The sequence below is a fragment of the Salvia splendens genome, chromosome 16, assembly GCF_004379255.2.
Source record: "Salvia splendens isolate huo1 chromosome 16, SspV2, whole genome shotgun sequence".
Taxonomy (NCBI): Eukaryota; Viridiplantae; Streptophyta; class Magnoliopsida; order Lamiales; family Lamiaceae; genus Salvia; species Salvia splendens.
In genome coordinates this window covers 27,525,194-27,531,050 of record NC_056047.1, presented here as the reverse complement: position 1 = coordinate 27,531,050, position 5,857 = coordinate 27,525,194, and the positions used below count along the sequence as shown (strand labels likewise).

At 35.6% G+C, this 5,857-nt stretch overlaps 1 long non-coding RNA gene across 1 annotated transcript; it reads left to right on the top strand.

The window, feature by feature from the left end:
* The first annotated feature begins 3,257 nt into the window (after positions 1–3,257).
* On the top strand, positions 3,258–4,796 carry LOC121770618. Its single transcript, XR_006043774.1, has 2 exons — positions 3,258–4,121; positions 4,702–4,796. It is a non-coding gene; the product is annotated as an uncharacterized LOC121770618 (long non-coding RNA).
* The last annotated feature ends 1,061 nt before the right edge of the window (positions 4,797–5,857 follow it).

The window sequence follows — 5,857 nt, the reverse complement described above, 5'->3', positions numbered from 1 at the left end:
AGCTAAAAACCAGGGGCAGACACACGTGAGAACAGGGGAGGGCTTAAGCCCTTACCAAAAATTTGATTTTCTTCATTTTTCTACTTCTATTTTGTTTTTAAAAGTTAAAAATTAGCTTCAGCCCTCACTAAATCAGTGCCATATACGGCTATATGATCATATTTTGAAAGTAAAAATGGACTGAATTGCATGAGGAAACAAAATTACAGAGGCAAAATGTAGCAAAAATGGCTGCATATCTGTAGGTTGAGGAAGACGATCCAGTAATATTATATACTAATATTTTAATGCTCATTGTAAAATGTGCGGAAATGTTGGCAGCCTAAAAAAATGTGTTGTTAAGTGATTGGCTCTTGTTTTAAACTGCTTATTTTTAAGAGTGATGCTAAATGGCCATAATGTGGCCGACCATAAAGAGTTAATTTAGTCAATTTACATGTATAAAAAAAATTAGAATTACCGATATAAACTTATATGTGTGTGAATGGACTTGTAAGTTGATATTTATCTTTGAATTCCATTACGTAAAACACATTAATATCACGAATTACTGTATACGTTGAGCAACAATCAATAAATGACAGTAGTAATAAGTTGAGCAAAAACTACGAAAGAGCAACACTGACATGTTGAGCAACATATAATGAAGATGATATAAAAGTAAAATCAAGTAGTATTAAACCAAAAATTTGAAAAAAAATCATTTTTTTTTGTTATTTAATTCATTTATGGCTAGCCATAATGTGGCCGCATAGCTTTATTCTATTTTTAAATATCAACTTTTGCTAAATAAAAGTATTTCGTAACAAATGTCCGTATTTACGGAGCTGAACACTAAATGATAATAACGTTCTCACGGTAAAAAATCATCATTTACATAAATTCCGCCTAATTTTAATAATTTTACAAGTATTGAACTAGTTTTTTACTACAGTGTTTTTAATTTGTTTGTATGATTTATACTTTTTTTTATACCTTAAAAATTGAGATTTTGAGAACATTACATGTTTTAATATCTAGCTAAACTAGTTTCGATGGACATACCGAAATAGCAAAAAAAAAAAAAAAAATCGGAGTTCAAAATAAGTAGTATAGTTCAGCCCCTATTCAAAAAAAGAGATTTTGAGAACATTACATGTTTGAATATCTAGCTAAACTAGTTTCGATGGACATACCGAAATAGCAAAAAAAAAATATTTTCGGAGTTCAAAATAAGTAGTATAGTTCAGCCCCTATTCAAAAAAATTTTTGCGTTCGCCCCTTCTACAAACTGAACAAGAGAAAGGGTAGAAGAAAACAAATAATACTCTTTTCCTTTTATTTAAAAAGCTGATAACTTGCCAATAAGACTTAAACATAACTTTCTAAAACAATCAACTTGCCTATAAATGAGTAAAAATACACAGCAATAAAAATGTAATAACAAGAGGTGACGTGATTGGGATGCAGCTGCTTAGAGCGACAACGACGTTTCAGACTGCTGATCGGTGACTTGACAATTCTTGAGAGATGAAAAGTAGAGGTAGCCTTAGAGAGAGAGTATTGAGTGTGTGTGTTAGCCGAGAAAATTAGACAAAAGGGAAAACATGTTATTTTCATTCTTCATTTGGCTATATAAGCTTAAGGTGGACGTCTATATTTTTTTCTTTATTTAAACTAAAGCCCAACAGAGAATACATTGATATAGACATGCACAAACCGAACCGGAATCGGTGCGGCGGTTAGAACCATCGGACAGTTCGACGGTTAACACAGTTCAGTTCAGGTTCAATGAAATGCTAAACCGGAATCGGGGGTTCAAATAAATTTTTTTAAAAAATTAATTTTCATATTTAAAAATTAATTTTGATAAATAAATAAATACAAGAATTTCATAATAATCCATATTTATTTGTTGGGCCTCTGAATTCTAAGAAACTATTCTTGGTTGTTTCTCTTTTATAGAGACACCCTTAAATATTTTATGTTTCACTTTCAATGTGAGACAAAATATGTTGAAGTATTTTCTTTCATAACTACATTTTTAGATCATTCATTCATCTTTTTCCAATGTGGGATACAAAACTTTGTTTTGTCTTCTACTTTTCTTTAGTTTTTACATTTTATTATTCACTATATTTATATTTATTTTTGTCATAATTCTTTTTCTAAGACAAATTTATAGATAACAATAGCATCAACTAGAATAGTTTAGTTAGAATAGTTTAATTAAATTTGATTGTTGCATTATGTTCATAATTTGTATATTTATAGAATGTGGACATGTTCAAATAGTTGGATTTAAATGTAGGTATGTTGCTCATTTTTCTCAATGTATTGATTAAAATGTGCAAAAATGCAATAATTAATATATTTAGTATAATAATGATAAAAACAAACAATAAAAGAATGATTTGTATAATGGTATAATATAGTTTATATAATTTATATGTAATAGTAGTAGACTAATAGTATGATTTTTCATTACATGCTCGGAAAATGATGTTTATATCGCATTCGTACAAGAAAATTATACATTAAGTCCACAAAATTAGTATTAATAAAAGTGACAATATTACACTTTTCCCCAGCCTAATAATGCTTGACCCTTTTTATTTCTTCCAGTAGTATCTTTGACTTCACAATAGCAAATTATAAGAATAGAAGAATACAAGATAATAGGAAGACAATAGGCCAATGCACTGTCAACTCTGATCATTTGTTCTTGAAAAGCTAATCACGAAAATCACTTATAAAAGTATCGATTTGCATATCAACTAGCAACAAAGAGGTCCCTTATTGTGCTCTATGATAGACAAAGGTATCCGAACCTGATACAGAATTTCATAAGAGCCCATGCAAGGGCACCAATCGAACCCAAATATGGTCACACCATATTTCCACATAGCTCCCAGAACAGATGAATCATATATTGAAACTAAATATATAGACTAGATAGTCCCATAGCATAACGAATATGCATGTGTTGGTCATGCCACAAATACATATGCATGCCATATTAAATACATATGCATGCCATATTAACTGTCACGACCGCCCTTTAGGGTTATTAAATACGAAAACTATTTTCTTTCCTATGCGTTCGCAATTCACTTGCAATGATTCACCTTTAACATTTAGATAGTATATATATCAACACACTTTTCAAATAAATAAATAAATAAAAATGCATGCCTCCTAATTAAAGTTATTTTTCTCATTTTTTCTCGGTTTTCGATTATTCGGCGGCCGCTTACGCCCCTAATTCCTCCGTTGACTCCTCGTATTTTTTTTTCCTCAACGATATCAAAATAAAATCCCCAAAATTATAAAAGTGAACAATTAAACTATCGCAACTATTTCTCTTTGTTAAGAAAATTATATATATATTCCGGGCCTGAGGTATATTATTCACACTTCAAAAATTAATTCGGGATTTAATTAAATAATTCCGTCACGATTAAGTACCGGCCCAAAGATTTATTTAAAAGCCCCAAAGCTTAATTACTTCCCCACCTTATACATCCAAATAAAATTTTAAGGCATAAAGATTTAAATGGAGCCCATAGATTTAATAAATTCTCCAATTTAATTTGAGGCCCAAATCCTTTAAAATTACAAAGGCCCAAATCCTTACTCCCACCTTCTCCTTCATCCCTCACTCACGTCTATCTCTTCCTCACTCTCTATCTCGATTTCTCTCTCGTCCCAAATCGGAACAGATCCTCCATCTGCCGTCGCCTCCTCCGATTCACCGGCTGCTCCATCATCGCTTCCCGGACGCATCGACCACCACTCCGGGGACCACCGCTCGCCGGGAGAACTGGTGCTGCCGTCGTGCCGCTGCTCCGTCGCCGCCGGGAAGAGCTGCTGCTGGCTGCGTCGTCTACACAACCGTCCTGCCGAGCCGCCGTTCCTCCGTCGCACCGTAGGCATCGTTGCCGTCGGCAGGCGCTGCACAGAGCGTCGCTCTGCGCCTCAGTCACCGCCTCCGTCAGACGCCACTGCGGTCGTCGCTCCCGGCGTTCAGTCGTCGCACCACCAAACTCCACCAGAGCCGTCGGTCAGTCTCTGCCACTCCGTTGCCCCGATTGACCCCGATACAGCCCCGATGCCTCCGATACCAACCCGATTCGTTAAAGGTTCAATCTTTATTCGATTTTGTTTTGATTATCAGATTGTTAGATTGGTTACGAGCTTATGAGGTGCACAAAATTGAGGCTACTGTTGAGGGGAATTGGTGTACCTTTGATTGGGAATGAAATGGCTCGAACAAAAGAGATTTCGGCTTCCGTTCTCTCCCCTCTTAATTTTCCAGTTTCTGCCAAAGAAAATTTGCAATGGTTTGATATCCAAAACTAGTAGAATAGTGAGAGGTAATGTTTTGCAGATTACCTTGAACTCGGCTACATTGGAATGGAGAGAAAGGTAGTTTTGTCCTTGCAAACGACTTGAATTCGAATTCAATCTTTGAGCTGCGGCTTGTACTCTATTGAGTGAGAGTTGCCTTGTTCTTGTGAGTCGCTGCAACGAATTAAAAATAGGGAAGAATGATTGTGAAGAAGTATTATAGAGAGGGGGGTGGTTAATTGGTATGGAGAGATTTAGGGAGTGGGGAGAGGGGGAAACGGTTTAGACGTGTATTGAGGGGGAGGTTTGTTTTTATTTCATTTTTTTCCTTATTTTTGATTTAATTGAATTTATTTGGTATTTTATTTGTAGATTATGGAGGATGAATATCTCATTACGGAGGATGAAGATATCTGTAGGATCTTTATTTAGTAATTGAATTAATATCAAGGAGAATCTTTAATTCACGGTCCATTGTATTTTATTTTAAATTGTGTAGTACATAATTTATTTATCACTGACTGTACCTTTATATTATTGTCCAATTATTCGATCCAGTACGGAAATTGAGTTCAATAAATATATTCCTCACGGAAAGGAATTATTTAAATTCGCGAAATATTTTATTTCACAACTTGTAGTCCAACGAAAAATTTCACTCAGCAATTAGTTCACGGACTTTGCAATAATATCACTAAACCAGTAATTTAGGGTTCACAAATTAGGTCTAGAAAAACGGGGCGTTACATCCTACCAACCTTAGCAGAAATTTCGTCCCGAAATTTGTTACTCTCAAGTAAAGAGTTCTAGGTACAATTCCATCATCTTATCCTCATTCTCCCACGTGGCTTCTACATGCCCATGATTTTCCCATAGTACTTTCACACAAGCAACAAGTTTATTTCTCACAATTTGGATCTTTCGGTCCAAAATAGATTGGGGTCTCTCTTCGTAGCTCAAATCTGGATTCAACATGACTTCCTCAAAACGGATCACGTGCTTCGGGTCGAACACGTATTTTCGTAACTGTGACACATGAAAAATGTTGTGAACATTCTCAAGGTTTGGTGGTAACGCCAAACGGTATGCAACGGGGCCCACTCCTTCAAGAATTTCATAAGGTCCAATAAATCGCGGCTTCAGTTTGCCTTTGACGCCGAATCGTGTTATCCCTTTTGACGGGATACTTTCAGGAAAACATTGTCGCCAGCTTGGAATTGTAAATCACTTCGTCGGACATCCGCGTATGGTTTTTGTCTGTCTTGAGCTTCTTTTATCCTTTAACGAATTTGCCGCGCGATTCCCACCATCTCTTCAACTGCATCGGGTCCAAGTATTCTTCTCTCGCCAACTTCGTCCCAGTAGAGAGACGATCTACACTTTCTTCTGTATAATGCCTCATACAGCGCCATGTTTATCGTTGCCTGAAAGCTATTGTTGTAGGGGAACTCAATCAGTGGTAGTGTTTCCTCCCAACTTCCTCCTCGGTCGAGTACCACGGCTCTTAGCATATCTTCGAGAGTTTGGA